This window comes from Lepisosteus platostomus, chromosome 26 (genome assembly GCF_059453375.1).
Source record: "Lepisosteus platostomus isolate fLepPlt1 chromosome 26, fLepPlt1.hap1, whole genome shotgun sequence".
Lineage (NCBI taxonomy): Eukaryota > Metazoa > Chordata > Actinopteri > Semionotiformes > Lepisosteidae > Lepisosteus > Lepisosteus platostomus.
The window spans coordinates 3466866-3493821 of record NC_142636.1 but is presented as its reverse complement, the minus strand read 5'-3'; the positions used below and the strand labels follow the sequence as shown (position 1 = coordinate 3493821).

General features: G+C 48.9%; 14 non-coding genes across 14 annotated transcripts; 7 read left to right on the top strand and 7 right to left on the bottom strand.

Annotated features, from left to right (window-relative positions):
• Nucleotides 1-473: 473 nt before the first annotated feature.
• On the bottom strand, nt 474-546 carry trnak-cuu (transfer RNA lysine (anticodon CUU)). The gene has a single exon. It is a non-coding gene; the product is annotated as a tRNA-Lys (tRNA).
• A 1172-nt stretch (nt 547-1718) lies between these two features.
• On the top strand, nt 1719-1801 carry trnal-cag (transfer RNA leucine (anticodon CAG)). Its single transcript has one exon. It is a non-coding gene; the product is annotated as a tRNA-Leu (tRNA).
• A 2791-nt stretch (nt 1802-4592) lies between these two features.
• trnak-cuu (transfer RNA lysine (anticodon CUU)) lies at nt 4593-4665 on the bottom strand. Its single transcript has one exon. It is a non-coding gene; the product is annotated as a tRNA-Lys (tRNA).
• Nucleotides 4666-5837: 1172 nt separating this feature from the next.
• Nucleotides 5838-5920, top strand: trnal-cag (transfer RNA leucine (anticodon CAG)). The gene has a single exon. It is a non-coding gene; the product is annotated as a tRNA-Leu (tRNA).
• A 2791-nt stretch (nt 5921-8711) lies between these two features.
• On the bottom strand, nt 8712-8784 carry trnak-cuu (transfer RNA lysine (anticodon CUU)). The gene has a single exon. It is a non-coding gene; the product is annotated as a tRNA-Lys (tRNA).
• Nucleotides 8785-9956: 1172 nt separating this feature from the next.
• On the top strand, nt 9957-10039 carry trnal-cag (transfer RNA leucine (anticodon CAG)). Its single transcript has one exon. It is a non-coding gene; the product is annotated as a tRNA-Leu (tRNA).
• A 2791-nt stretch (nt 10040-12830) lies between these two features.
• On the bottom strand, nt 12831-12903 carry trnak-cuu (transfer RNA lysine (anticodon CUU)). The gene has a single exon. It is a non-coding gene; the product is annotated as a tRNA-Lys (tRNA).
• A 1172-nt stretch (nt 12904-14075) lies between these two features.
• Nucleotides 14076-14158, top strand: trnal-cag (transfer RNA leucine (anticodon CAG)). Its single transcript has one exon. It is a non-coding gene; the product is annotated as a tRNA-Leu (tRNA).
• A 2791-nt stretch (nt 14159-16949) lies between these two features.
• trnak-cuu (transfer RNA lysine (anticodon CUU)) lies at nt 16950-17022 on the bottom strand. The gene has a single exon. It is a non-coding gene; the product is annotated as a tRNA-Lys (tRNA).
• Nucleotides 17023-18194: 1172 nt separating this feature from the next.
• Nucleotides 18195-18277, top strand: trnal-cag (transfer RNA leucine (anticodon CAG)). The gene has a single exon. It is a non-coding gene; the product is annotated as a tRNA-Leu (tRNA).
• Nucleotides 18278-21068: 2791 nt separating this feature from the next.
• On the bottom strand, nt 21069-21141 carry trnak-cuu (transfer RNA lysine (anticodon CUU)). The gene has a single exon. It is a non-coding gene; the product is annotated as a tRNA-Lys (tRNA).
• A 1172-nt stretch (nt 21142-22313) lies between these two features.
• trnal-cag (transfer RNA leucine (anticodon CAG)) lies at nt 22314-22396 on the top strand. Its single transcript has one exon. It is a non-coding gene; the product is annotated as a tRNA-Leu (tRNA).
• Nucleotides 22397-25187: 2791 nt separating this feature from the next.
• Nucleotides 25188-25260, bottom strand: trnak-cuu (transfer RNA lysine (anticodon CUU)). Its single transcript has one exon. It is a non-coding gene; the product is annotated as a tRNA-Lys (tRNA).
• Nucleotides 25261-26432: 1172 nt separating this feature from the next.
• trnal-cag (transfer RNA leucine (anticodon CAG)) lies at nt 26433-26515 on the top strand. Its single transcript has one exon. It is a non-coding gene; the product is annotated as a tRNA-Leu (tRNA).
• The last annotated feature ends 441 nt before the right edge of the window (nt 26516-26956 follow it).

The following is a 26956-nucleotide window of genomic DNA, read 5'->3' as shown; positions in this document are numbered from 1 at the left end:
TTCCACATGTTGAAGAGTCGCTTTTCGCCCTTTCTTTCCCACATTTTTCCAGTGCGGTTATTGATCGCGTTCAAAATGTTTTCCCAACGTACGTGTTACCTGCAAAATCACAGTGAAACTGTTATGCCCAAAAGATTCCTAATAGTTATTGTATTAGAATAGCTCTCCAATTTCTTAGCCTTCGTACACGCAATGTTTAAGGAAACGCTAGAGTAAATGAAACTGTAAATAGACAGGAGCTCTTCTTAGTTTTCATACAAGTTATGATGGCTGCAGCTCCTATCTGCGTCCGGGTGACCGGAGCCAAGGGATTATCTGCGGAACCCTTGATTTATCTCTCGGGCAAGGAGCTAGATACGCCCTTTTCATCTCGGTTTGATCACACCTGTGCATTAAAACGCAGTGCTCGGTACCATCGAGGTGTAAGAGGTTCAAGGATGAGCGGGAAACTTTGTTAATAAGGAGACGGGCACCGCCCAACGTGGGGCTCGAACCCACGACCCTGAGATTAAGAGTCTCATGCTCTACCGACTGAGCTAGCCGGGCGCCGGTGGAGCTGGTGGTTAACTTGTCCCTGTTGACGGCAATTTGACAAGGTATACTTCCTGGCTTTTCATCATGTGCTGACCGGATTCGAGAGTAGCACACCCTGTTCTTTGTTGATTACTGTACCTCCAGCAGCGCAAATGTCAGTAATCATTGAAATGTACGACCTACAATCTCCTCAGCATGCCCGCGTGGACTCCTCAGTGATCATCCTTCTACGTTCTGCTGTAGTTTTCATGCAAGTGAAAACCGTGCTCCAAATAACAGCGGCACAGTTGTATCCTGCGGTAAGCATTCTTCTAATTCCATCGTTTTGCTCCAGGTAAAAGGTAGCGCATCATAGTGTTGATATTCCAAGGTTTCAGAGTCCGTATTGGATGGCTTGGATGCAGACATCGCTCAGAGCTCCCAGTATGATTTTCCCGAGTTCAGTTTTGCAGTGTTTTAGTGCTTTACTACTTCCAGTGGGCCTTTGAATGCTCTGCTAAGTAGAGACGTGACATAATTACTAATGCGACCGAGTGTGCTGGCTGTTCCTGGTTCGTAATGATTACAGCGAGAAATCAATATAAACATAACTGCTTCGATTTCGAGGTTCAGTTGAAGCTTTCAAAGAAACTATCAAAGACCTCAGAACAACCGAAGACACATTTGGTCATCTCCGTATTGGTGAAGATTAAAGAGTCCCGCAAGTGTCAAGCTTGCACAAACACACACGAGAGAGAAACTCAGGACAGAATTTAAAGAAAGGGAGATGCAGACTATTTGAAGGCACTTTGCTAACCCAATGGCATGCTTATGAATCGTGCATAGGACACACGTAGCAGAGGATGGTTTCGATCCATCGACCTCTGGGTTATGGGCCCAGCACGCTTCCGCTGCGCCACTCTGCTGACGGCCTCTCTGCGTGTGGCGCACAACTGCTCTTTTTATTTCCTACATAAGTGATGAAAGAGTTGAAAGTTTCAACGACAAACGCAGACGTCACTTTGAGCGCTTGGTGTTGTAGCACAAATCATCACATGCTGCTCTACACTGGATTATAAAAGCCGACACATTTTCCAAACATTTTAATGCTGGAGTCACACTGTAGTATTAATAACAGTGCGATACTCGAGGAGCGTAGTGGGATCGCGGTGGCTCATCAGACCGCCCCGGGACAGGGGGCCCGCGTCAGGATGGCCGAGCGGTCTAAGGCGCTGCGTTCAGGTCGCAGTCTCCCCTGGAGGCGTGGGTTCGAATCCCACTCCTGACAAAAAGCTTGCTCAGTGCCGTCTCCAGTCGGGTGCAAATGGGTGAAGCAGCCTGACGCAGGGAACGTGCGCCGATAGGCGTAGGTGTATCCCCTGCCTCTTCCGATTTAGCTCGTGCTCCATAGGATGGAAGCGGATGCTCTGGCTTTTTGACTCGAATATAACCTGATCACAACAGAAGGCCGTGCAGCCCAGTGCTGGTTTAAGAATGCCTCGTGTCTTCAGGCCCCTATTCCTTCAGGTTACCCCTTTGGAATAGTCGTCCGAAAAAGACGGGAAAGGAAAAGCATGTAAGCTCCCACACACTGCGTTAGCATTAGCGGTTGGAATCTGATGGGAGAAAAGCAACCTGGCTCGCCGTCAAGCAATCCATCCCTGGTCTCCCACGTGACAGGCGGGGATACGCACCACTATACTAACGAGGAGCGCTTGCTTGGCGCTTGAAGACACTTCCTCTTGCGGCTACTACTGTTTCCGGTTTCGTCTTTTCTTTTCATTCCTCCCAGAGGAGCGCATGAAAACGTTTCCATCTGCGCCATCCTCACCCCTCCAATGCTATGGTCCCTGCTCCTCCTGGTGCACTGCAAACACTCATTCAGCCGGTTCTTTCAGTTTGAATAATTAGGTCTTCAAAGGCTGGAAGTAGGGCGCAAAAGACATGCCAATGCCAAAAGCGTGGCTGTGTGCTTCCAGCTGTGAAATGTCACTGGTGGATGTTGAAGACATTACTTCCAAGGCAGCAGGTCCAAGCGATTTAGCGTTTGTACAAGAAGCAGGAAGAGAGAAACGGCACTCCGCCTTTTTCTGGGCAGGCCGAAGCGACAGGAGAAGGGCGCCGTAGTGGGCAGGATTCGAGCCGACGCGGGGAGACCCCAATGGCTTTCTAGCCCATCGCCTTAACCGCTCGGCCACGACTACAGGGAGCGCCGCCGCCGCCGGCTTGCGATCATTTAACACGGAGGGCGAGGCGGCGGCGGTAACCTTTTTCAATGTCGCTCTCCGCTTCCCCCCAAAAAAAAGCCAAATGACATGCTAGCACTCGGACACCCTTCAGAAGACTGAAGGGTGGCTTAAAGCTGGAAGGATTAGGTCTCCCCGTTCCGACGCGACAATCGAACTTCCTTAGGCAGAGAGAAAGCAACATCGAGGAGCGTCAACAAGACTTTAGAAGCTGCGCCACACGCCACTTTCAGTCGCAGACACAGCAGTTTTAAAGGCAGGAATCGCCTTTGCGAACGCCATGAGAAACAGAACGCAAGCTCAGGTCCTGCGGTTTAACAAACAGCCACGGCTTTCATGCGACTGGACATTTCTTTTCTGGAGCGAATTCACTTTCAACTTCAAGAAATTCACACAACTTGCGAAATACGAAATACAAATCTGGCTCATCGCTGCACAAGAAATACCGCCGGCTGGCAAGAAAATGACAACGGTGTTTTTCCTTAACGAAAAACTTCCCATGGAGAAAAACAACGGCTGTGCGTCTCTGTCGGCTTGATTCAGTTTAATGCAAGTATTCATTCTCCTCCTGGAAAATACAGCTTGCGAAAGATGAAATACAATTCTTGGCTTTTCTGGGTGAGTGCAGAAGAAATCCTGCCGGCTGGCAGAAGAATTCCAGCCTTTTTTACTCTTTAACCAGAAACTTGCGAATGATACAAAGCAAGCGGGGTGCGTTTCTGTGCAGCTGTTAACTGAACAGCTGCTGCTTCAAGCCCACCCAGGGCTCATTCCGATTTCAACATCATGCCCCCTGAAGGTAGACTGGATTTCTTTGCGAAGCATTCACCTTTTGGACGTTTCAGGAAAGGTGCGTGTCGATGCCAGACTTGAAAAGCTTTCCATACAAAGAAACAACATAGTGCTTTTGATTGATGGGAAACGGCAAGAGCGGTTTGAGCAGCTCCGGCCTCTCAACCGCTTTACAATGTGATCGGCACCTCGGTAGCCAGTTTAGAAGGCTGAAAAGGATGCTGGAAGCACAGCGACGTTCTAAAACCAGCGCTTGAAAAGCATCTGCATACATAAAATGTCCATTTCCCCAAAGCTGAATCTGCATCTTCAGAAGATTGTCAGCTATACGTTTTCGTTCTTTGTTTCCTTTTTTTACGACAAGCTTTCGAGAAATGAACTGTCTATTGTGATGAAGGCTGCATTAGAAATTGTGCATCTAGCTTAGTTCAATGAAATCGGGAGGTGCACCTGTCTCAAGCGGATGGCTCTTTGCAGGCACACTACGGAAACCTGCGGGCGCAAGTTGGGAGAAGTGACTCTTGCAGAGTGTTGAGCTTCGAGAAGAGGGCTCCGCTCAGGAAGATATTTCCACATGTTGAAGAGTCGCTTTTCGCCCTTTCTTTCCCACATTTTTCCAGTGCGGTTATTGATCGCGTTCAAAATGTTTTCCCAACGTACGTGTTACCTGCAAAATCACAGTGAAACTGTTATGCCCAAAAGATTCCTAATAGTTATTGTATTAGAATAGCTCTCCAATTTCTTAGCCTTCGTACACGCAATGTTTAAGGAAACGCTAGAGTAAATGAAACTGTAAATAGACAGGAGCTCTTCTTAGTTTTCATACAAGTTATGATGGCTGCAGCTCCTATCTGCGTCCGGGTGACCGGAGCCAAGGGATTATCTGCGGAACCCTTGATTTATCTCTCGGGCAAGGAGCTAGATACGCCCTTTTCATCTCGGTTTGATCACACCTGTGCATTAAAACGCAGTGCTCGGTACCATCGAGGTGTAAGAGGTTCAAGGATGAGCGGGAAACTTTGTTAATAAGGAGACGGGCACCGCCCAACGTGGGGCTCGAACCCACGACCCTGAGATTAAGAGTCTCATGCTCTACCGACTGAGCTAGCCGGGCGCCGGTGGAGCTGGTGGTTAACTTGTCCCTGTTGACGGCAATTTGACAAGGTATACTTCCTGGCTTTTCATCATGTGCTGACCGGATTCGAGAGTAGCACACCCTGTTCTTTGTTGATTACTGTACCTCCAGCAGCGCAAATGTCAGTAATCATTGAAATGTACGACCTACAATCTCCTCAGCATGCCCGCGTGGACTCCTCAGTGATCATCCTTCTACGTTCTGCTGTAGTTTTCATGCAAGTGAAAACCGTGCTCCAAATAACAGCGGCACAGTTGTATCCTGCGGTAAGCATTCTTCTAATTCCATCGTTTTGCTCCAGGTAAAAGGTAGCGCATCATAGTGTTGATATTCCAAGGTTTCAGAGTCCGTATTGGATGGCTTGGATGCAGACATCGCTCAGAGCTCCCAGTATGATTTTCCCGAGTTCAGTTTTGCAGTGTTTTAGTGCTTTACTACTTCCAGTGGGCCTTTGAATGCTCTGCTAAGTAGAGACGTGACATAATTACTAATGCGACCGAGTGTGCTGGCTGTTCCTGGTTCGTAATGATTAACGCGAGAAATCAATATAAACATAACTGCTTCGATTTCGAGGTTCAGTTGAAGCTTTCAAAGAAACTATCAAAGACCTCAGAACAACCGAAGACACATTTGGTCATCTCCGTATTGGTGAAGATTAAAGAGTCCCGCAAGTGTCAAGCTTGCACAAACACACACGAGAGAGAAACTCAGGACAGAATTTAAAGAAAGGGAGATGCAGACTATTTGAAGGCACTTTGCTAACCCAATGGCATGCTTATGAATCGTGCATAGGACACACGTAGCAGAGGATGGTTTCGATCCATCGACCTCTGGGTTATGGGCCCAGCACGCTTCCGCTGCGCCACTCTGCTGACGGCCTCTCTGCGTGTGGCGCACAACTGCTCTTTTTATTTCCTACATAAGTGATGAAAGAGTTGAAAGTTTCAACGACAAACGCAGACGTCACTTTGAGCGCTTGGTGTTGTAGCACAAATCATCACATGCTGCTCTACACTGGATTATAAAAGCCGACACATTTTCCAAACATTTTAATGCTGGAGTCACACTGTAGTATTAATAACAGTGCGATACTCGAGGAGCGTAGTGGGATCGCGGTGGCTCATCAGACCGCCCCGGGACAGGGGGCCCGCGTCAGGATGGCCGAGCGGTCTAAGGCGCTGCGTTCAGGTCGCAGTCTCCCCTGGAGGCGTGGGTTCGAATCCCACTCCTGACAAAAAGCTTGCTCAGTGCCGTCTCCAGTCGGGTGCAAATGGGTGAAGCAGCCTGACGCAGGGAACGTGCGCCGATAGGCGTAGGTGTATCCCCTGCCTCTTCCGATTTAGCTCGTGCTCCATAGGATGGAAGCGGATGCTCTGGCTTTTTCACTCGAATATAACCTGATCACAACAGAAGGCCGTGCAGCCCAGTGCTGGTTTAAGAATGCCTCGTGTCTTCAGGCCCCTATTCCTTCAGGTTACCCCTTTGGAATAGTCGTCCGAAAAAGACGGGAAAGGAAAAGCATGTAAGCTCCCACACACTGCGTTAGCATTAGCGGTTGGAATCTGATGGGAGAAAAGCAACCTGGCTCGCCGTCAAGCAATCCATCCCTGGTCTCCCACGTGACAGGCGGGGATACGCACCACTATACTAACGAGGAGCGCTTGCTTGGCGCTTGAAGACACTTCCTCTTGCGGCTACTACTGTTTCCGGTTTCGTCTTTTCTTTTCATTCCTCCCAGAGGAGCGCATGAAAACGTTTCCATCTGCGCCATCCTCACCCCTCCAATGCTATGGTCCCTGCTCCTCCTGGTGCACTGCAAACACTCATTCAGCCGGTTCTTTCAGTTTGAATAATTAGGTCTTCAAAGGCTGGAAGTAGGGCGCAAAAGACATGCCAATGCCAAAAGCGTGGCTGTGTGCTTCCAGCTGTGAAATGTCACTGGTGGATGTTGAAGACATTACTTCCAAGGCAGCAGGTCCAAGCGATTTAGCGTTTGTACAAGAAGCAGGAAGAGAGAAACGGCACTCCGCCTTTTTCTGGGCAGGCCGAAGCGACAGGAGAAGGGCGCCGTAGTGGGCAGGATTCGAGCCGACGCGGGGAGACCCCAATGGCTTTCTAGCCCATCGCCTTAACCGCTCGGCCACGACTACAGGGAGCGCCGCCGCCGCCGGCTTGCGATCATTTAACACGGAGGGCGAGGCGGCGGCGGTAACCTTTTTCAATGTCGCTCTCCGCTTCCCCCCAAAAAAAAGCCAAACGACATGCTAGCACTCGGACACCCTTCAGAAGACTGAAGGGTGGCTTAAAGCTGGAAGGATTAGGTCTCCCCGTTCCGACGCGACAATCGAACTTCCTTAGGCAGAGAGAAAGCAACATCGAGGAGCGTCAACAAGACTTTAGAAGCTGCGCCACACGCCACTTTCAGTCGCAGTCACAGCAGTTTTAAAGGCAGGAATCGCCTTTGCGAACGCCATGAGAAACAGAACGCAAGCTCAGGTCCTGCGGTTTAACAAACAGCCACGGCTTTCATGCGACTGGACATTTCTTTTCTGGAGCGAATTCACTTTCAACTTCAAGAAATTCACACAACTTGCGAAATACGAAATACAAATCTGGCTCATCGCTGCACAAGAAATACCGCCGGCTGGCAAGAAAATGACAACGGTGTTTTTCCTTAACGAAAAACTTCCCATGGAGAAAAACAACGGCTGTGCGTCTCTGTCGGCTTGATTCAGTTTAATGCAAGTATTCATTCTCCTCCTGGAAAATACAGCTTGCGAAAGATGAAATACAATTCTTGGCTTTTCTGGGTGAGTGCAGAAGAAATCCTGCCGGCTGGCAGAAGAATTCCAGCCTTTTTTACTCTTTAACCAGAAACTTGCGAATGATACAAAGCAAGCGGGGTGCGTTTCTGTGCAGCTGTTAACTGAACAGCTGCTGCTTCAAGCCCACCCAGGGCTCATTCCGATTTCAACATCATGCCCCCTGAAGGTAGACTGGATTTCTTTGCGAAGCATTCACCTTTTGGACGTTTCAGGAAAGGTGCGTGTCGATGCCAGACTTGAAAAGCTTTCCATACAAAGAAACAACATAGTGCTTTTGATTGATGGGAAACGGCAAGAGCGGTTTGAGCAGCTCCGGCCTCTCAACCGCTTTACAATGTGATCGGCACCTCGGTAGCCAGTTTAGAAGGCTGAAAAGGATGCTGGAAGCACAGCGACGTTCTAAAACCAGCGCTTGAAAAGCATCTGCATACATAAAATGTCCATTTCCCCAAAGCTGAATCTGCATCTTCAGAAGATTGTCAGCTATACGTTTTCGTTCTTTGTTTCCTTTTTTTACGACAAGCTTTCGAGAAATGAACTGTCTATTGTGATGAAGGCTGCATTAGAAATTGTGCATCTAGCTTAGTTCAATGAAATCGGGAGGTGCACCTGTCTCAAGCGGATGGCTCTTTGCAGGCACACTACGGAAACCTGCGGGCGCAAGTTGGGAGAAGTGACTCTTGCAGAGTGTTGAGCTTCGAGAAGAGGGCTCCGCTCAGGAAGATATTTCCACATGTTGAAGAGTCGCTTTTCGCCCTTTCTTTCCCACATTTTTCCAGTGCGGTTATTGATCGCGTTCAAAATGTTTTCCCAACGTACGTGTTACCTGCAAAATCACAGTGAAACTGTTATGCCCAAAAGATTCCTAATAGTTATTGTATTAGAATAGCTCTCCAATTTCTTAGCCTTCGTACACGCAATGTTTAAGGAAACGCTAGAGTAAATGAAACTGTAAATAGACAGGAGCTCTTCTTAGTTTTCATACAAGTTATGATGGCTGCAGCTCCTATCTGCGTCCGGGTGACCGGAGCCAAGGGATTATCTGCGGAACCCTTGATTTATCTCTCGGGCAAGGAGCTAGATACGCCCTTTTCATCTCGGTTTGATCACACCTGTGCATTAAAACGCAGTGCTCGGTACCATCGAGGTGTAAGAGGTTCAAGGATGAGCGGGAAACTTTGTTAATAAGGAGACGGGCACCGCCCAACGTGGGGCTCGAACCCACGACCCTGAGATTAAGAGTCTCATGCTCTACCGACTGAGCTAGCCGGGCGCCGGTGGAGCTGGTGGTTAACTTGTCCCTGTTGACGGCAATTTGACAAGGTATACTTCCTGGCTTTTCATCATGTGCTGACCGGATTCGAGAGTAGCACACCCTGTTCTTTGTTGATTACTGTACCTCCAGCAGCGCAAATGTCAGTAATCATTGAAATGTACGACCTACAATCTCCTCAGCATGCCCGCGTGGACTCCTCAGTGATCATCCTTCTACGTTCTGCTGTAGTTTTCATGCAAGTGAAAACCGTGCTCCAAATAACAGCGGCACAGTTGTATCCTGCGGTAAGCATTCTTCTAATTCCATCGTTTTGCTCCAGGTAAAAGGTAGCGCATCATAGTGTTGATATTCCAAGGTTTCAGAGTCCGTATTGGATGGCTTGGATGCAGACATCGCTCAGAGCTCCCAGTATGATTTTCCCGAGTTCAGTTTTGCAGTGTTTTAGTGCTTTACTACTTCCAGTGGGCCTTTGAATGCTCTGCTAAGTAGAGACGTGACATAATTACTAATGCGACCGAGTGTGCTGGCTGTTCCTGGTTCGTAATGATTAACGCGAGAAATCAATATAAACATAACTGCTTCGATTTCGAGGTTCAGTTGAAGCTTTCAAAGAAACTATCAAAGACCTCAGAACAACCGAAGACACATTTGGTCATCTCCGTATTGGTGAAGATTAAAGAGTCCCGCAAGTGTCAAGCTTGCACAAACACACACGAGAGAGAAACTCAGGACAGAATTTAAAGAAAGGGAGATGCAGACTATTTGAAGGCACTTTGCTAACCCAATGGCATGCTTATGAATCGTGCATAGGACACACGTAGCAGAGGATGGTTTCGATCCATCGACCTCTGGGTTATGGGCCCAGCACGCTTCCGCTGCGCCACTCTGCTGACGGCCTCTCTGCGTGTGGCGCACAACTGCTCTTTTTATTTCCTACATAAGTGATGAAAGAGTTGAAAGTTTCAACGACAAACGCAGACGTCACTTTGAGCGCTTGGTGTTGTAGCACAAATCATCACATGCTGCTCTACACTGGATTATAAAAGCCGACACATTTTCCAAACATTTTAATGCTGGAGTCACACTGTAGTATTAATAACAGTGCGATACTCGAGGAGCGTAGTGGGATCGCGGTGGCTCATCAGACCGCCCCGGGACAGGGGGCCCGCGTCAGGATGGCCGAGCGGTCTAAGGCGCTGCGTTCAGGTCGCAGTCTCCCCTGGAGGCGTGGGTTCGAATCCCACTCCTGACAAAAAGCTTGCTCAGTGCCGTCTCCAGTCGGGTGCAAATGGGTGAAGCAGCCTGACGCAGGGAACGTGCGCCGATAGGCGTAGGTGTATCCCCTGCCTCTTCCGATTTAGCTCGTGCTCCATAGGATGGAAGCGGATGCTCTGGCTTTTTGACTCGAATATAACCTGATCACAACAGAAGGCCGTGCAGCCCAGTGCTGGTTTAAGAATGCCTCGTGTCTTCAGGCCCCTATTCCTTCAGGTTACCCCTTTGGAATAGTCGTCCGAAAAAGACGGGAAAGGAAAAGCATGTAAGCTCCCACACACTGCGTTAGCATTAGCGGTTGGAATCTGATGGGAGAAAAGCAACCTGGCTCGCCGTCAAGCAATCCATCCCTGGTCTCCCACGTGACAGGCGGGGATACGCACCACTATACTAACGAGGAGCGCTTGCTTGGCGCTTGAAGACACTTCCTCTTGCGGCTACTACTGTTTCCGGTTTCGTCTTTTCTTTTCATTCCTCCCAGAGGAGCGCATGAAAACGTTTCCATCTGCGCCATCCTCACCCCTCCAATGCTATGGTCCCTGCTCCTCCTGGTGCACTGCAAACACTCATTCAGCCGGTTCTTTCAGTTTGAATAATTAGGTCTTCAAAGGCTGGAAGTAGGGCGCAAAAGACATGCCAATGCCAAAAGCGTGGCTGTGTGCTTCCAGCTGTGAAATGTCACTGGTGGATGTTGAAGACATTACTTCCAAGGCAGCAGGTCCAAGCGATTTAGCGTTTGTACAAGAAGCAGGAAGAGAGAAACGGCACTCCGCCTTTTTCTGGGCAGGCCGAAGCGACAGGAGAAGGGCGCCGTAGTGGGCAGGATTCGAGCCGACGCGGGGAGACCCCAATGGCTTTCTAGCCCATCGCCTTAACCGCTCGGCCACGACTACAGGGAGCGCCGCCGCCGCCGGCTTGCGATCATTTAACACGGAGGGCGAGGCGGCGGCGGTAACCTTTTTCAATGTCGCTCTCCGCTTCCCCCCAAAAAAAAGCCAAATGACATGCTAGCACTCGGACACCCTTCAGAAGACTGAAGGGTGGCTTAAAGCTGGAAGGATTAGGTCTCCCCGTTCCGACGCGACAATCGAACTTCCTTAGGCAGAGAGAAAGCAACATCGAGGAGCGTCAACAAGACTTTAGAAGCTGCGCCACACGCCACTTTCAGTCGCAGTCACAGCAGTTTTAAAGGCAGGAATCGCCTTTGCGAACGCCATGAGAAACAGAACGCAAGCTCAGGTCCTGCGGTTTAACAAACAGCCACGGCTTTCATGCGACTGGACATTTCTTTTCTGGAGCGAATTCACTTTCAACTTCAAGAAATTCACACAACTTGCGAAATACGAAATACAAATCTGGCTCATCGCTGCACAAGAAATACCGCCGGCTGGCAAGAAAATGACAACGGTGTTTTTCCTTAACGAAAAACTTCCCATGGAGAAAAACAACGGCTGTGCGTCTCTGTCGGCTTGATTCAGTTTAATGCAAGTATTCATTCTCCTCCTGGAAAATACAGCTTGCGAAAGATGAAATACAATTCTTGGCTTTTCTGGGTGAGTGCAGAAGAAATCCTGCCGGCTGGCAGAAGAATTCCAGCCTTTTTTACTCTTTAACCAGAAACTTGCGAATGATACAAAGCAAGCGGGGTGCGTTTCTGTGCAGCTGTTAACTGAACAGCTGCTGCTTCAAGCCCACCCAGGGCTCATTCCGATTTCAACATCATGCCCCCTGAAGGTAGACTGGATTTCTTTGCGAAGCATTCACCTTTTGGACGTTTCAGGAAAGGTGCGTGTCGATGCCAGACTTGAAAAGCTTTCCATACAAAGAAACAACATAGTGCTTTTGATTGATGGGAAACGGCAAGAGCGGTTTGAGCAGCTCCGGCCTCTCAACCGCTTTACAATGTGATCGGCACCTCGGTAGCCAGTTTAGAAGGCTGAAAAGGATGCTGGAAGCACAGCGACGTTCTAAAACCAGCGCTTGAAAAGCATCTGCATACATAAAATGTCCATTTCCCCAAAGCTGAATCTGCATCTTCAGAAGATTGTCAGCTATACGTTTTCGTTCTTTGTTTCCTTTTTTTACGACAAGCTTTCGAGAAATGAACTGTCTATTGTGATGAAGGCTGCATTAGAAATTGTGCATCTAGCTTAGTTCAATGAAATCGGGAGGTGCACCTGTCTCAAGCGGATGGCTCTTTGCAGGCACACTACGGAAACCTGCGGGCGCAAGTTGGGAGAAGTGACTCTTGCAGAGTGTTGAGCTTCGAGAAGAGGGCTCCGCTCAGGAAGATATTTCCACATGTTGAAGAGTCGCTTTTCGCCCTTTCTTTCCCACATTTTTCCAGTGCGGTTATTGATCGCGTTCAAAATGTTTTCCCAACGTACGTGTTACCTGCAAAATCACAGTGAAACTGTTATGCCCAAAAGATTCCTAATAGTTATTGTATTAGAATAGCTCTCCAATTTCTTAGCCTTCGTACACGCAATGTTTAAGGAAACGCTAGAGTAAATGAAACTGTAAATAGACAGGAGCTCTTCTTAGTTTTCATACAAGTTATGATGGCTGCAGCTCCTATCTGCGTCCGGGTGACCGGAGCCAAGGGATTATCTGCGGAACCCTTGATTTATCTCTCGGGCAAGGAGCTAGATACGCCCTTTTCATCTCGGTTTGATCACACCTGTGCATTAAAACGCAGTGCTCGGTACCATCGAGGTGTAAGAGGTTCAAGGATGAGCGGGAAACTTTGTTAATAAGGAGACGGGCACCGCCCAACGTGGGGCTCGAACCCACGACCCTGAGATTAAGAGTCTCATGCTCTACCGACTGAGCTAGCCGGGCGCCGGTGGAGCTGGTGGTTAACTTGTCCCTGTTGACGGCAATTTGACAAGGTATACTTCCTGGCTTTTCATCATGTGCTGACCGGATTCGAGAGTAGCACACCCTGTTCTTTGTTGATTACTGTACCTCCAGCAGCGCAAATGTCAGTAATCATTGAAATGTACGACCTACAATCTCCTCAGCATGCCCGCGTGGACTCCTCAGTGATCATCCTTCTACGTTCTGCTGTAGTTTTCATGCAAGTGAAAACCGTGCTCCAAATAACAGCGGCACAGTTGTATCCTGCGGTAAGCATTCTTCTAATTCCATCGTTTTGCTCCAGGTAAAAGGTAGCGCATCATAGTGTTGATATTCCAAGGTTTCAGAGTCCGTATTGGATGGCTTGGATGCAGACATCGCTCAGAGCTCCCAGTATGATTTTCCCGAGTTCAGTTTTGCAGTGTTTTAGTGCTTTACTACTTCCAGTGGGCCTTTGAATGCTCTGCTAAGTAGAGACGTGACATAATTACTAATGCGACCGAGTGTGCTGGCTGTTCCTGGTTCGTAATGATTAACGCGAGAAATCAATATAAACATAACTGCTTCGATTTCGAGGTTCAGTTGAAGCTTTCAAAGAAACTATCAAAGACCTCAGAACAACCGAAGACACATTTGGTCATCTCCGTATTGGTGAAGATTAAAGAGTCCCGCAAGTGTCAAGCTTGCACAAACACACACGAGAGAGAAACTCAGGACAGAATTTAAAGAAAGGGAGATGCAGACTATTTGAAGGCACTTTGCTAACCCAATGGCATGCTTATGAATCGTGCATAGGACACACGTAGCAGAGGATGGTTTCGATCCATCGACCTCTGGGTTATGGGCCCAGCACGCTTCCGCTGCGCCACTCTGCTGACGGCCTCTCTGCGTGTGGCGCACAACTGCTCTTTTTATTTCCTACATAAGTGATGAAAGAGTTGAAAGTTTCAACGACAAACGCAGACGTCACTTTGAGCGCTTGGTGTTGTAGCACAAATCATCACATGCTGCTCTACACTGGATTATAAAAGCCGACACATTTTCCAAACATTTTAATGCTGGAGTCACACTGTAGTATTAATAACAGTGCGATACTCGAGGAGCGTAGTGGGATCGCGGTGGCTCATCAGACCGCCCCGGGACAGGGGGCCCGCGTCAGGATGGCCGAGCGGTCTAAGGCGCTGCGTTCAGGTCGCAGTCTCCCCTGGAGGCGTGGGTTCGAATCCCACTCCTGACAAAAAGCTTGCTCAGTGCCGTCTCCAGTCGGGTGCAAATGGGTGAAGCAGCCTGACGCAGGGAACGTGCGCCGATAGGCGTAGGTGTATCCCCTGCCTCTTCCGATTTAGCTCGTGCTCCATAGGATGGAAGCGGATGCTCTGGCTTTTTGACTCGAATATAACCTGATCACAACAGAAGGCCGTGCAGCCCAGTGCTGGTTTAAGAATGCCTCGTGTCTTCAGGCCCCTATTCCTTCAGGTTACCCCTTTGGAATAGTCGTCCGAAAAAGACGGGAAAGGAAAAGCATGTAAGCTCCCACACACTGCGTTAGCATTAGCGGTTGGAATCTGATGGGAGAAAAGCAACCTGGCTCGCCGTCAAGCAATCCATCCCTGGTCTCCCACGTGACAGGCGGGGATACGCACCACTATACTAACGAGGAGCGCTTGCTTGGCGCTTGAAGACACTTCCTCTTGCGGCTACTACTGTTTCCGGTTTCGTCTTTTCTTTTCATTCCTCCCAGAGGAGCGCATGAAAACGTTTCCATCTGCGCCATCCTCACCCCTCCAATGCTATGGTCCCTGCTCCTCCTGGTGCACTGCAAACACTCATTCAGCCGGTTCTTTCAGTTTGAATAATTAGGTCTTCAAAGGCTGGAAGTAGGGCGCAAAAGACATGCCAATGCCAAAAGCGTGGCTGTGTGCTTCCAGCTGTGAAATGTCACTGGTGGATGTTGAAGACATTACTTCCAAGGCAGCAGGTCCAAGCGATTTAGCGTTTGTACAAGAAGCAGGAAGAGAGAAACGGCACTCCGCCTTTTTCTGGGCAGGCCGAAGCGACAGGAGAAGGGCGCCGTAGTGGGCAGGATTCGAGCCGACGCGGGGAGACCCCAATGGCTTTCTAGCCCATCGCCTTAACCGCTCGGCCACGACTACAGGGAGCGCCGCCGCCGCCGGCTTGCGATCATTTAACACGGAGGGCGAGGCGGCGGCGGTAACCTTTTTCAATGTCGCTCTCCGCTTCCCCCCAAAAAAAAGCCAAATGACATGCTAGCACTCGGACACCCTTCAGAAGACTGAAGGGTGGCTTAAAGCTGGAAGGATTAGGTCTCCCCGTTCCGACGCGACAATCGAACTTCCTTAGGCAGAGAGAAAGCAACATCGAGGAGCGTCAACAAGACTTTAGAAGCTGCGCCACACGCCACTTTCAGTCGCAGTCACAGCAGTTTTAAAGGCAGGAATCGCCTTTGCGAACGCCATGAGAAACAGAACGCAAGCTCAGGTCCTGCGGTTTAACAAACAGCCACGGCTTTCATGCGACTGGACATTTCTTTTCTGGAGCGAATTCACTTTCAACTTCAAGAAATTCACACAACTTGCGAAATACGAAATACAAATCTGGCTCATCGCTGCACAAGAAATACCGCCGGCTGGCAAGAAAATGACAACGGTGTTTTTCCTTAACGAAAAACTTCCCATGGAGAAAAACAACGGCTGTGCGTCTCTGTCGGCTTGATTCAGTTTAATGCAAGTATTCATTCTCCTCCTGGAAAATACAGCTTGCGAAAGATGAAATACAATTCTTGGCTTTTCTGGGTGAGTGCAGAAGAAATCCTGCCGGCTGGCAGAAGAATTCCAGCCTTTTTTACTCTTTAACCACAAACTTGCGAATGATACAAAGCAAGCGGGGTGCGTTTCTGTGCAGCTGTTAACTGAACAGCTGCTGCTTCAAGCCCACCCAGGGCTCATTCCGATTTCAACATCATGCCCCCTGAAGGTAGACTGGATTTCTTTGCGAAGCATTCACCTTTTGGACGTTTCAGGAAAGGTGCGTGTCGATGCCAGACTTGAAAAGCTTTCCATACAAAGAAACAACATAGTGCTTTTGATTGATGGGAAACGGCAAGAGCGGTTTGAGCAGCTCCGGCCTCTCAACCGCTTTACAATGTGATCGGCACCTCGGTAGCCAGTTTAGAAGGCTGAAAAGGATGCTGGAAGCACAGCGACGTTCTAAAACCAGCGCTTGAAAAGCATCTGCATACATAAAATGTCCATTTCCCCAAAGCTGAATCTGCATCTTCAGAAGATTGTCAGCTATACGTTTTCGTTCTTTGTTTCCTTTTTTTACGACAAGCTTTCGAGAAATGAACTGTCTATTGTGATGAAGGCTGCATTAGAAATTGTGCATCTAGCTTAGTTCAATGAAATCGGGAGGTGCACCTGTCTCAAGCGGATGGCTCTTTGCAGGCACACTACGGAAACCTGCGGGCGCAAGTTGGGAGAAGTGACTCTTGCAGAGTGTTGAGCTTCGAGAAGAGGGCTCCGCTCAGGAAGATATTTCCACATGTTGAAGAGTCGCTTTTCGCCCTTTCTTTCCCACATTTTTCCAGTGCGGTTATTGATCGCGTTCAAAATGTTTTCCCAACGTACGTGTTACCTGCAAAATCACAGTGAAACTGTTATGCCCAAAAGATTCCTAATAGTTATTGTATTAGAATAGCTCTCCAATTTCTTAGCCTTCGTACACGCAATGTTTAAGGAAACGCTAGAGTAAATGAAACTGTAAATAGACAGGAGCTCTTCTTAGTTTTCATACAAGTTATGATGGCTGCAGCTCCTATCTGCGTCCGGGTGACCGGAGCCAAGGGATTATCTGCGGAACCCTTGATTTATCTCTCGGGCAAGGAGCTAGATACGCCCTTTTCATCTCGGTTTGATCACACCTGTGCATTAAAACGCAGTGCTCGGTACCATCGAGGTGTAAGAGGTTCAAGGATGAGCGGGAAACTTTGTTAATAAGGAGACGGGCACCGCCCAACGTGGGGCTCGAACCCACGACCCTGAGATTAAGAGTCTCATGCTCTACCGACTGAGCTAGCCGGGCGCCGGTGGAGCTGGTGGTTAACTTGTCCCTGTTGACGGCAATTTGACAAGGTATACTTCCTGGCTTTTCATCATGTGCTGACCGGATTCGAGAGTAGCACACCCTGTTCTTTGTTGATTACTGTACCTCCAGCAGCGCAAATGTCAGTAATCATTGAAATGTACGACCTACAATCTCCTCAGCATGCCCGCGTGGACTCCTCAGTGATCATCCTTCTACGTTCTGCTGTAGTTTTCATGCAAGTGAAAACCGTGCTCCAAATAACAGCGGCACAGTTGTATCCTGCGGTAAGCATTCTTCTAATTCCATCGTTTTGCTCCAGGTAAAAGGTAGCGCATCATAGTGTTGATATTCCAAGGTTTCAGAGTCCGTATTGGATGGCTTGGATGCAGACATCGCTCAGAGCTCCCAGTATGATTTTCCCGAGTTCAGTTTTGCAGTGTTTTAGTGCTTTACTACTTCCAGTGGGCCTTTGAATGCTCTGCTAAGTAGAGACGTGACATAATTACTAATGCGACCGAGTGTGCTGGCTGTTCCTGGTTCGTAATGATTAACGCGAGAAATCAATATAAACATAACTGCTTCGATTTCGAGGTTCAGTTGAAGCTTTCAAAGAAACTATCAAAGACCTCAGAACAACCGAAGACACATTTGGTCATCTCCGTATTGGTGAAGATTAAAGAGTCCCGCAAGTGTCAAGCTTGCACAAACACACACGAGAGAGAAACTCAGGACAGAATTTAAAGAAAGGGAGATGCAGACTATTTGAAGGCACTTTGCTAACCCAATGGCATGCTTATGAATCGTGCATAGGACACACGTAGCAGAGGATGGTTTCGATCCATCGACCTCTGGGTTATGGGCCCAGCACGCTTCCGCTGCGCCACTCTGCTGACGGCCTCTCTGCGTGTGGCGCACAACTGCTCTTTTTATTTCCTACATAAGTGATGAAAGAGTTGAAAGTTTCAACGACAAACGCAGACGTCACTTTGAGCGCTTGGTGTTGTAGCACAAATCATCACATGCTGCTCTACACTGGATTATAAAAGCCGACACATTTTCCAAACATTTTAATGCTGGAGTCACACTGTAGTATTAATAACAGTGCGATACTCGAGGAGCGTAGTGGGATCGCGGTGGCTCATCAGACCGCCCCGGGACAGGGGGCCCGCGTCAGGATGGCCGAGCGGTCTAAGGCGCTGCGTTCAGGTCGCAGTCTCCCCTGGAGGCGTGGGTTCGAATCCCACTCCTGACAAAAAGCTTGCTCAGTGCCGTCTCCAGTCGGGTGCAAATGGGTGAAGCAGCCTGACGCAGGGAACGTGCGCCGATAGGCGTAGGTGTATCCCCTGCCTCTTCCGATTTAGCTCGTGCTCCATAGGATGGAAGCGGATGCTCTGGCTTTTTGACTCGAATATAACCTGATCACAACAGAAGGCCGTGCAGCCCAGTGCTGGTTTAAGAATGCCTCGTGTCTTCAGGCCCCTATTCCTTCAGGTTACCCCTTTGGAATAGTCGTCCGAAAAAGACGGGAAAGGAAAAGCATGTAAGCTCCCACACACTGCGTTAGCATTAGCGGTTGGAATCTGATGGGAGAAAAGCAACCTGGCTCGCCGTCAAGCAATCCATCCCTGGTCTCCCACGTGACAGGCGGGGATACGCACCACTATACTAACGAGGAGCGCTTGCTTGGCGCTTGAAGACACTTCCTCTTGCGGCTACTACTGTTTCCGGTTTCGTCTTTTCTTTTCATTCCTCCCAGAGGAGCGCATGAAAACGTTTCCATCTGCGCCATCCTCACCCCTCCAATGCTATGGTCCCTGCTCCTCCTGGTGCACTGCAAACACTCATTCAGCCGGTTCTTTCAGTTTGAATAATTAGGTCTTCAAAGGCTGGAAGTAGGGCGCAAAAGACATGCCAATGCCAAAAGCGTGGCTGTGTGCTTCCAGCTGTGAAATGTCACTGGTGGATGTTGAAGACATTACTTCCAAGGCAGCAGGTCCAAGCGATTTAGCGTTTGTACAAGAAGCAGGAAGAGAGAAACGGCACTCCGCCTTTTTCTGGGCAGGCCGAAGCGACAGGAGAAGGGCGCCGTAGTGGGCAGGATTCGAGCCGACGCGGGGAGACCCCAATGGCTTTCTAGCCCATCGCCTTAACCGCTCGGCCACGACTACAGGGAGCGCCGCCGCCGCCGGCTTGCGATCATTTAACACGGAGGGCGAGGCGGCGGCGGTAACCTTTTTCAATGTCGCTCTCCGCTTCCCCCCAAAAAAAAGCCAAATGACATGCTAGCACTCGGACACCCTTCAGAAGACTGAAGGGTGGCTTAAAGCTGGAAGGATTAGGTCTCCCCGTTCCGACGCGACAATCGAACTTCCTTAGGCAGAGAGAAAGCAACATCGAGGAGCGTCAACAAGACTTTAGAAGCTGCGCCACACGCCACTTTCAGTCGCAGTCACAGCAGTTTTAAAGGCAGGAATCGCCTTTGCGAACGCCATGAGAAACAGAACGCAAGCTCAGGTCCTGCGGTTTAACAAACAGCCACGGCTTTCATGCGACTGGACATTTCTTTTCTGGAGCGAATTCACTTTCAACTTCAAGAAATTCACACAACTTGCGAAATACGAAATACAAATCTGGCTCATCGCTGCACAAGAAATACCGCCGGCTGGCAAGAAAATGACAACGGTGTTTTTCCTTAACGAAAAACTTCCCATGGAGAAAAACAACGGCTGTGCGTCTCTGTCGGCTTGATTCAGTTTAATGCAAGTATTCATTCTCCTCCTGGAAAATACAGCTTGCGAAAGATGAAATACAATTCTTGGCTTTTCTGGGTGAGTGCAGAAGAAATCCTGCCGGCTGGCAGAAGAATTCCAGCCTTTTTTACTCTTTAACCACAAACTTGCGAATGATACAAAGCAAGCGGGGTGCGTTTCTGTGCAGCTGTTAACTGAACAGCTGCTGCTTCAAGCCCACCCAGGGCTCATTCCGATTTCAACATCATGCCCCCTGAAGGTAGACTGGATTTCTTTGCGAAGCATTCACCTTTTGGACGTTTCAGGAAAGGTGCGTGTCGATGCCAGACTTGAAAAGCTTTCCATACAAAGAAACAACATAGTGCTTTTGATTGATGGGAAACGGCAAGAGCGGTTTGAGCAGCTCCGGCCTCTCAACCGCTTTACAATGTGATCGGCACCTCGGTAGCCAGTTTAGAAGGCTGAAAAGGATGCTGGAAGCACAGCGACGTTCTAAAACCAGCGCTTGAAAAGCATCTGCATACATAAAATGTCCATTTCCCCAAAGCTGAATCTGCATCTTCAGAAGATTGTCAGCTATACGTTTTCGTTCTTTGTTTCCTTTTTTTACGACAAGCTTTCGAGAAATGAACTGTCTATTGTGATGAAGGCTGCATTAGAAATTGTGCATCTAGCTTAGTTCAATGAAATCGGGAGGTGCACCTGTCTCAAGCGGATGGCTCTTTGCAGGCACACTACGGAAACCTGCGGGCGCAAGTTGGGAGAAGTGACTCTTGCAGAGTGTTGAGCTTCGAGAAGAGGGCTCCGCTCAGGAAGATATTTCCACATGTTGAAGAGTCGCTTTTCGCCCTTTCTTTCCCACATTTTTCCAGTGCGGTTATTGATCGCGTTCAAAATGTTTTCCCAACGTACGTGTTACCTGCAAAATCACAGTGAAACTGTTATGCCCAAAAGATTCCTAATAGTTATTGTATTAGAATAGCTCTCCAATTTCTTAGCCTTCGTACACGCAATGTTTAAGGAAACGCTAGAGTAAATGAAACTGTAAATAGACAGGAGCTCTTCTTAGTTTTCATACAAGTTATGATGGCTGCAGCTCCTATCTGCGTCCGGGTGACCGGAGCCAAGGGATTATCTGCGGAACCCTTGATTTATCTCTCGGGCAAGGAGCTAGATACGCCCTTTTCATCTCGGTTTGATCACACCTGTGCATTAAAACGCAGTGCTCGGTACCATCGAGGTGTAAGAGGTTCAAGGATGAGCGGGAAACTTTGTTAATAAGGAGACGGGCACCGCCCAACGTGGGGCTCGAACCCACGACCCTGAGATTAAGAGTCTCATGCTCTACCGACTGAGCTAGCCGGGCGCCGGTGGAGCTGGTGGTTAACTTGTCCCTGTTGACGGCAATTTGACAAGGTATACTTCCTGGCTTTTCATCATGTGCTGACCGGATTCGAGAGTAGCACACCCTGTTCTTTGTTGATTACTGTACCTCCAGCAGCGCAAATGTCAGTAATCATTGAAATGTACGACCTACAATCTCCTCAGCATGCCCGCGTGGACTCCTCAGTGATCATCCTTCTACGTTCTGCTGTAGTTTTCATGCAAGTGAAAACCGTGCTCCAAATAACAGCGGCACAGTTGTATCCTGCGGTAAGCATTCTTCTAATTCCATCGTTTTGCTCCAGGTAAAAGGTAGCGCATCATAGTGTTGATATTCCAAGGTTTCAGAGTCCGTATTGGATGGCTTGGATGCAGACATCGCTCAGAGCTCCCAGTATGATTTTCCCGAGTTCAGTTTTGCAGTGTTTTAGTGCTTTACTACTTCCAGTGGGCCTTTGAATGCTCTGCTAAGTAGAGACGTGACATAATTACTAATGCGACCGAGTGTGCTGGCTGTTCCTGGTTCGTAATGATTACAGCGAGAAATCAATATAAACATAACTGCTTCGATTTCGAGGTTCAGTTGAAGCTTTCAAAGAAACTATCAAAGACCTCAGAACAACCGAAGACACATTTGGTCATCTCCGTATTGGTGAAGATTAAAGAGTCCCGCAAGTGTCAAGCTTGCACAAACACACACGAGAGAGAAACTCAGGACAGAATTTAAAGAAAGGGAGATGCAGACTATTTGAAGGCACTTTGCTAACCCAATGGCATGCTTATGAATCGTGCATAGGACACACGTAGCAGAGGATGGTTTCGATCCATCGACCTCTGGGTTATGGGCCCAGCACGCTTCCGCTGCGCCACTCTGCTGACGGCCTCTCTGCGTGTGGCGCACAACTGCTCTTTTTATTTCCTACATAAGTGATGAAAGAGTTGAAAGTTTCAACGACAAACGCAGACGTCACTTTGAGCGCTTGGTGTTGTAGCACAAATCATCACATGCTGCTCTACACTGGATTATAAAAGCCGACACATTTTCCAAACATTTTAATGCTGGAGTCACACTGTAGTATTAATAACAGTGCGATACTCGAGGAGCGTAGTGGGATCGCGGTGGCTCATCAGACCGCCCCGGGACAGGGGGCCCGCGTCAGGATGGCCGAGCGGTCTAAGGCGCTGCGTTCAGGTCGCAGTCTCCCCTGGAGGCGTGGGTTCGAATCCCACTCCTGACAAAAAGCTTGCTCAGTGCCGTCTCCAGTCGGGTGCAAATGGGTGAAGCAGCCTGACGCAGGGAACGTGCGCCGATAGGCGTAGGTGTATCCCCTGCCTCTTCCGATTTAGCTCGTGCTCCATAGGATGGAAGCGGATGCTCTGGCTTTTTGACTCGAATATAACCTGATCACAACAGAAGGCCGTGCAGCCCAGTGCTGGTTTAAGAATGCCTCGTGTCTTCAGGCCCCTATTCCTTCAGGTTACCCCTTTGGAATAGTCGTCCGAAAAAGACGGGAAAGGAAAAGCATGTAAGCTCCCACACACTGCGTTAGCATTAGCGGTTGGAATCTGATGGGAGAAAAGCAACCTGGCTCGCCGTCAAGCAATCCATCCCTGGTCTCCCACGTGACAGGCGGGGATACGCACCACTATACTAACGAGGAGCGCTTGCTTGGCGCTTGAAGACACTTCCTCTTGCGGCTACTACTGTTTCCGGTTTCGTCTTTTCTTTTCATTCCTCCCAGAGGAGCGCATGAAAACGTTTCCATCTGCGCCATCCTCACCCCTCCAATGCTATGGTCCCTGCTCCTCCTGGTGCACTGCAAACACTCATTCAGCCGGTTCTTTCAGTTTGAATAATTAGGTCTTCAAAGGCTGGAAGTAGGGCGCAAAAGACATGCCAATGCCAAAAGCGTGGCTGTGTGCTTCCAGCTGTGAAATGTCACTGGTGGATGTTGAAGACATTACTTCCAAGGCAGCAGGTCCAAGCGATTTAGCGTTTGTACAAGAAGCAGGAAGAGAGAAACGGCACTCCGCCTTTTTCTGGGCAGGCCGAAGCGACAGGAGAAGGGCGCCGTAGTGGGCAGGATTCGAGCCGACGCGGGGAGACCCCAATGGCTTTCTAGCCCATCGCCTTAACCGCTCGGCCACGACTACAGGGAGCGCCGCCGCCGCCGGCTTGCGATCATTTAACACGGAGGGCGAGGCGGCGGCGGTAACCTTTTTCAATGTCGCTCTCCGCTTCCCCCCAAAAAAAAGCCAAACGACATGCTAGCACTCGGACACCCTTCAGAAGACTGAAGGGTGGCTTAAAGCTGGAAGGATTAGGTCTCCCCGTTCCGACGCGACAATCGAACTTCCTTAGGCAGAGAGAAAGCAACATCGAGGAGCGTCAACAAGACTTTAGAAGCTGCGCCACACGCCACTTTCAGTCGCAGACACAGCAGTTTTAAAGGCAGGAATCGCCTTTGCGAACGCCATGAGAAACAGAACGCAAGCTCAGGTCCTGCGGTTTAACAAACAGCCACGGCTTTCATGCGACTGGACATTTCTTTTCTGGAGCGAATTCACTTTCAACTTCAAGAAATTCACACAACTTGCGAAATACGAAATACAAATCTGGCTCATCGCTGCACAAGAAATACCGCCGGCTGGCAAGAAAATGACAACGGTGTTTTTCCTTAACGAAAAACTTCCCATGGAGAAAAACAACGGCTGTGCGTCTCTGTCGGCTTGATTCAGTTTAATGCAAGTATTCATTCTCCTCCTGGAAAATACAGCTTGCGAAAGATGAAATACAATTCTTGGCTTTTCTGGGTGAGTGCAGAAGAAATCCTGCCGGCTGGCAGAAGAATTCCAGCCTTTTTTACTCTTTAACCAGAAACTTGCGAATGATACAAAGCAAGCGGGGTGCGTTTCTGTGCAGCTGTTAACTGAACAGCTGCTGCTTCAAGCCCACCCAGGGCTCATTCCGATTTCAACATCATGCCCCCTGAAGGTAGACTGGATTTCTTTGCGAAGCATTCACCTTTTGGACGTTTCAGGAAAGGTGCGTGTCGATGCCAGACTTGAAAAGCTTTCCATACAAAGAAACAACATAGTGCTTTTGATTGATGGGAAACGGCAAGAGCGGTTTGAGCAGCTCCGGGCTCTCAACCGCTTTACAATGTGATCGGCACCTCGGTAGCCAGTTTAGAAGGCTGAAAAGGATGCTGGAAGCACAGCGACGTTCTAAAACCAGCGCTTGAAAAGCATCTGCATACATAAAATGTCCATTTCCCCAAAGCTGAATCTGCATCTTCAGAAGATTGTCAGCTATACGTTTTCGTTCTTTGTTTCCTTTTTTTACGACAAGCTTTCGAGAAATGAACTGTCTATTGTGATGAAGGCTGCATTAGAAATTGTGCATCTAGCTTAGTTCAATGAAATCGGGAGGTGCACCTGTCTCAAGCGGATGGCTCTTTGCAGGCACACTACGGAAACCTGCGGGCGCAAGTTGGGAGAAGTGACTCTTGCAGAGTGTTGAGCTTCGAGAAGAGGGCTCCGCTCAGGAAGATATTTCCACATGTTGAAGAGTCGCTTTTCGCCCTTTCTTTCCCACATTTTTCCAGTGCGGTTATTGATCGCGTTCAAAATGTTTTCCCAACGTACGTGTTACCTGCAAAATCACAGTGAAACTGTTATGCCCAAAAGATTCCTAATAGTTATTGTATTAGAATAGCTCTCCAATTTCTTAGCCTTCGTACACGCAATGTTTAAGGAAACGCTAGAGTAAATGAAACTGTAAATAGACAGGAGCTCTTCTTAGTTTTCATACAAGTTATGATGGCTGCAGCTCCTATCTGCGTCCGGGTGACCGGAGCCAAGGGATTATCTGCGGAACCCTTGATTTATCTCTCGGGCAAGGAGCTAGATACGCCCTTTTCATCTCGGTTTGATCACACCTGTGCATTAAAACGCAGTGCTCGGTACCATCGAGGTGTAAGAGGTTCAAGGATGAGCGGGAAACTTTGTTAATAAGGAGACGGGCACCGCCCAACGTGGGGCTCGAACCCACGACCCTGAGATTAAGAGTCTCATGCTCTACCGACTGAGCTAGCCGGGCGCCGGTGGAGCTGGTGGTTAACTTGTCCCTGTTGACGGCAATTTGACAAGGTATACTTCCTGGCTTTTCATCATGTGCTGACCGGATTCGAGAGTAGCACACCCTGTTCTTTGTTGATTACTGTACCTCCAGCAGCGCAAATGTCAGTAATCATTGAAATGTACGACCTACAATCTCCTCAGCATGCCCGCGTGGACTCCTCAGTGATCATCCTTCTACGTTCTGCTGTAGTTTTCATGCAAGTGAAAACCGTGCTCCAAATAACAGCGGCACAGTTGTATCCTGCGGTAAGCATTCTTCTAATTCCATCGTTTTGCTCCAGGTAAAAGGTAGCGCATCATAGTGTTGATATTCCAAGGTTTCAGAGTCCATATTGGATGGCTTGGATGCAGACATCGCTCAGAGCTCCCAGTATGATTTTCCCGAGTTCAGTTTTGCAGTGTTTTAGTGCTTTACTACTTCCAGTGGGCCTTTGAATGCTCTGCTAAGTAGAGACGTGACATAATTACTAATGCGACCGAGTGTGCTGGCTGTTCCTGGTTCGTAATGATTACAGCGAGAAATCAATATAAACATAACTGCTTCGATTTCGAGGTTCAGTTGAAGCTTTCAAAGAAACTATCAAAGACCTCAGAACAACCGAAGACACATTTGGTCATCTCCGTATTGGTGAAGATTAAAGAGTCCCGCAAGTGTCAAGCTTGCACAAACACACACGAGAGAGAAACTCAGGACAGAATTTAAAGAAAGGGAGATGCAGACTATTTGAAGGCACTTTGCTAACCCAATGGCATGCTTATGAATCGTGCATAGGACACACGTAGCAGAGGATGGTTTCGATCCATCGACCTCTGGGTTATGGGCCCAGCACGCTTCCGCTGCGCCACTCTGCTGACGGCCTCTCTGCGTGTGGCGCACAACTGCTCTTTTTATTTCCTACATAAGTGATGAAAGAGTTGAAAGTTTCAACGACAAACGCAGACGTCACTTTGAGCGCTTGGTGTTGTAGCACAAATCATCACATGCTGCTCTACACTGGATTATAAAAGCCGACACATTTTCCAAACATTTTAATGCTGGAGTCACACTGTAGTATTAATAACAGTGCGATACTCGAGGAGCGTAGTGGGATCGCGGTGGCTCATCAGACCGCCCCGGGACAGGGGGCCCGCGTCAGGATGGCCGAGCGGTCTAAGGCGCTGCGTTCAGGTCGCAGTCTCCCCTGGAGGCGTGGGTTCGAATCCCACTCCTGACAAAAAGCTTGCTCAGTGCCGTCTCCAGTCGGGTGCAAATGGGTGAAGCAGCCTGACGCAGGGAACGTGCGCCGATAGGCGTAGGTGTATCCCCTGCCTCTTCCGATTTAGCTCGTGCTCCATAGGATGGAAGCGGATGCTCTGGCTTTTTGACTCGAATATAACCTGATCACAACAGAAGGCCGTGCAGCCCAGTGCTGGTTTAAGAATGCCTCGTGTCTTCAGGCCCCTATTCCTTCAGGTTACCCCTTTGGAATAGTCGTCCGAAAAAGACGGGAAAGGAAAAGCATGTAAGCTCCCACACACTGCGTTAGCATTAGCGGTTGGAATCTGATGGGAGAAAAGCAACCTGGCTCGCCGTCAAGCAATCCATCCCTGGTCTCCCACGTGACAGGCGGGGATACGCACCACTATACTAACGAGGAGCGCTTGCTTGGCGCTTG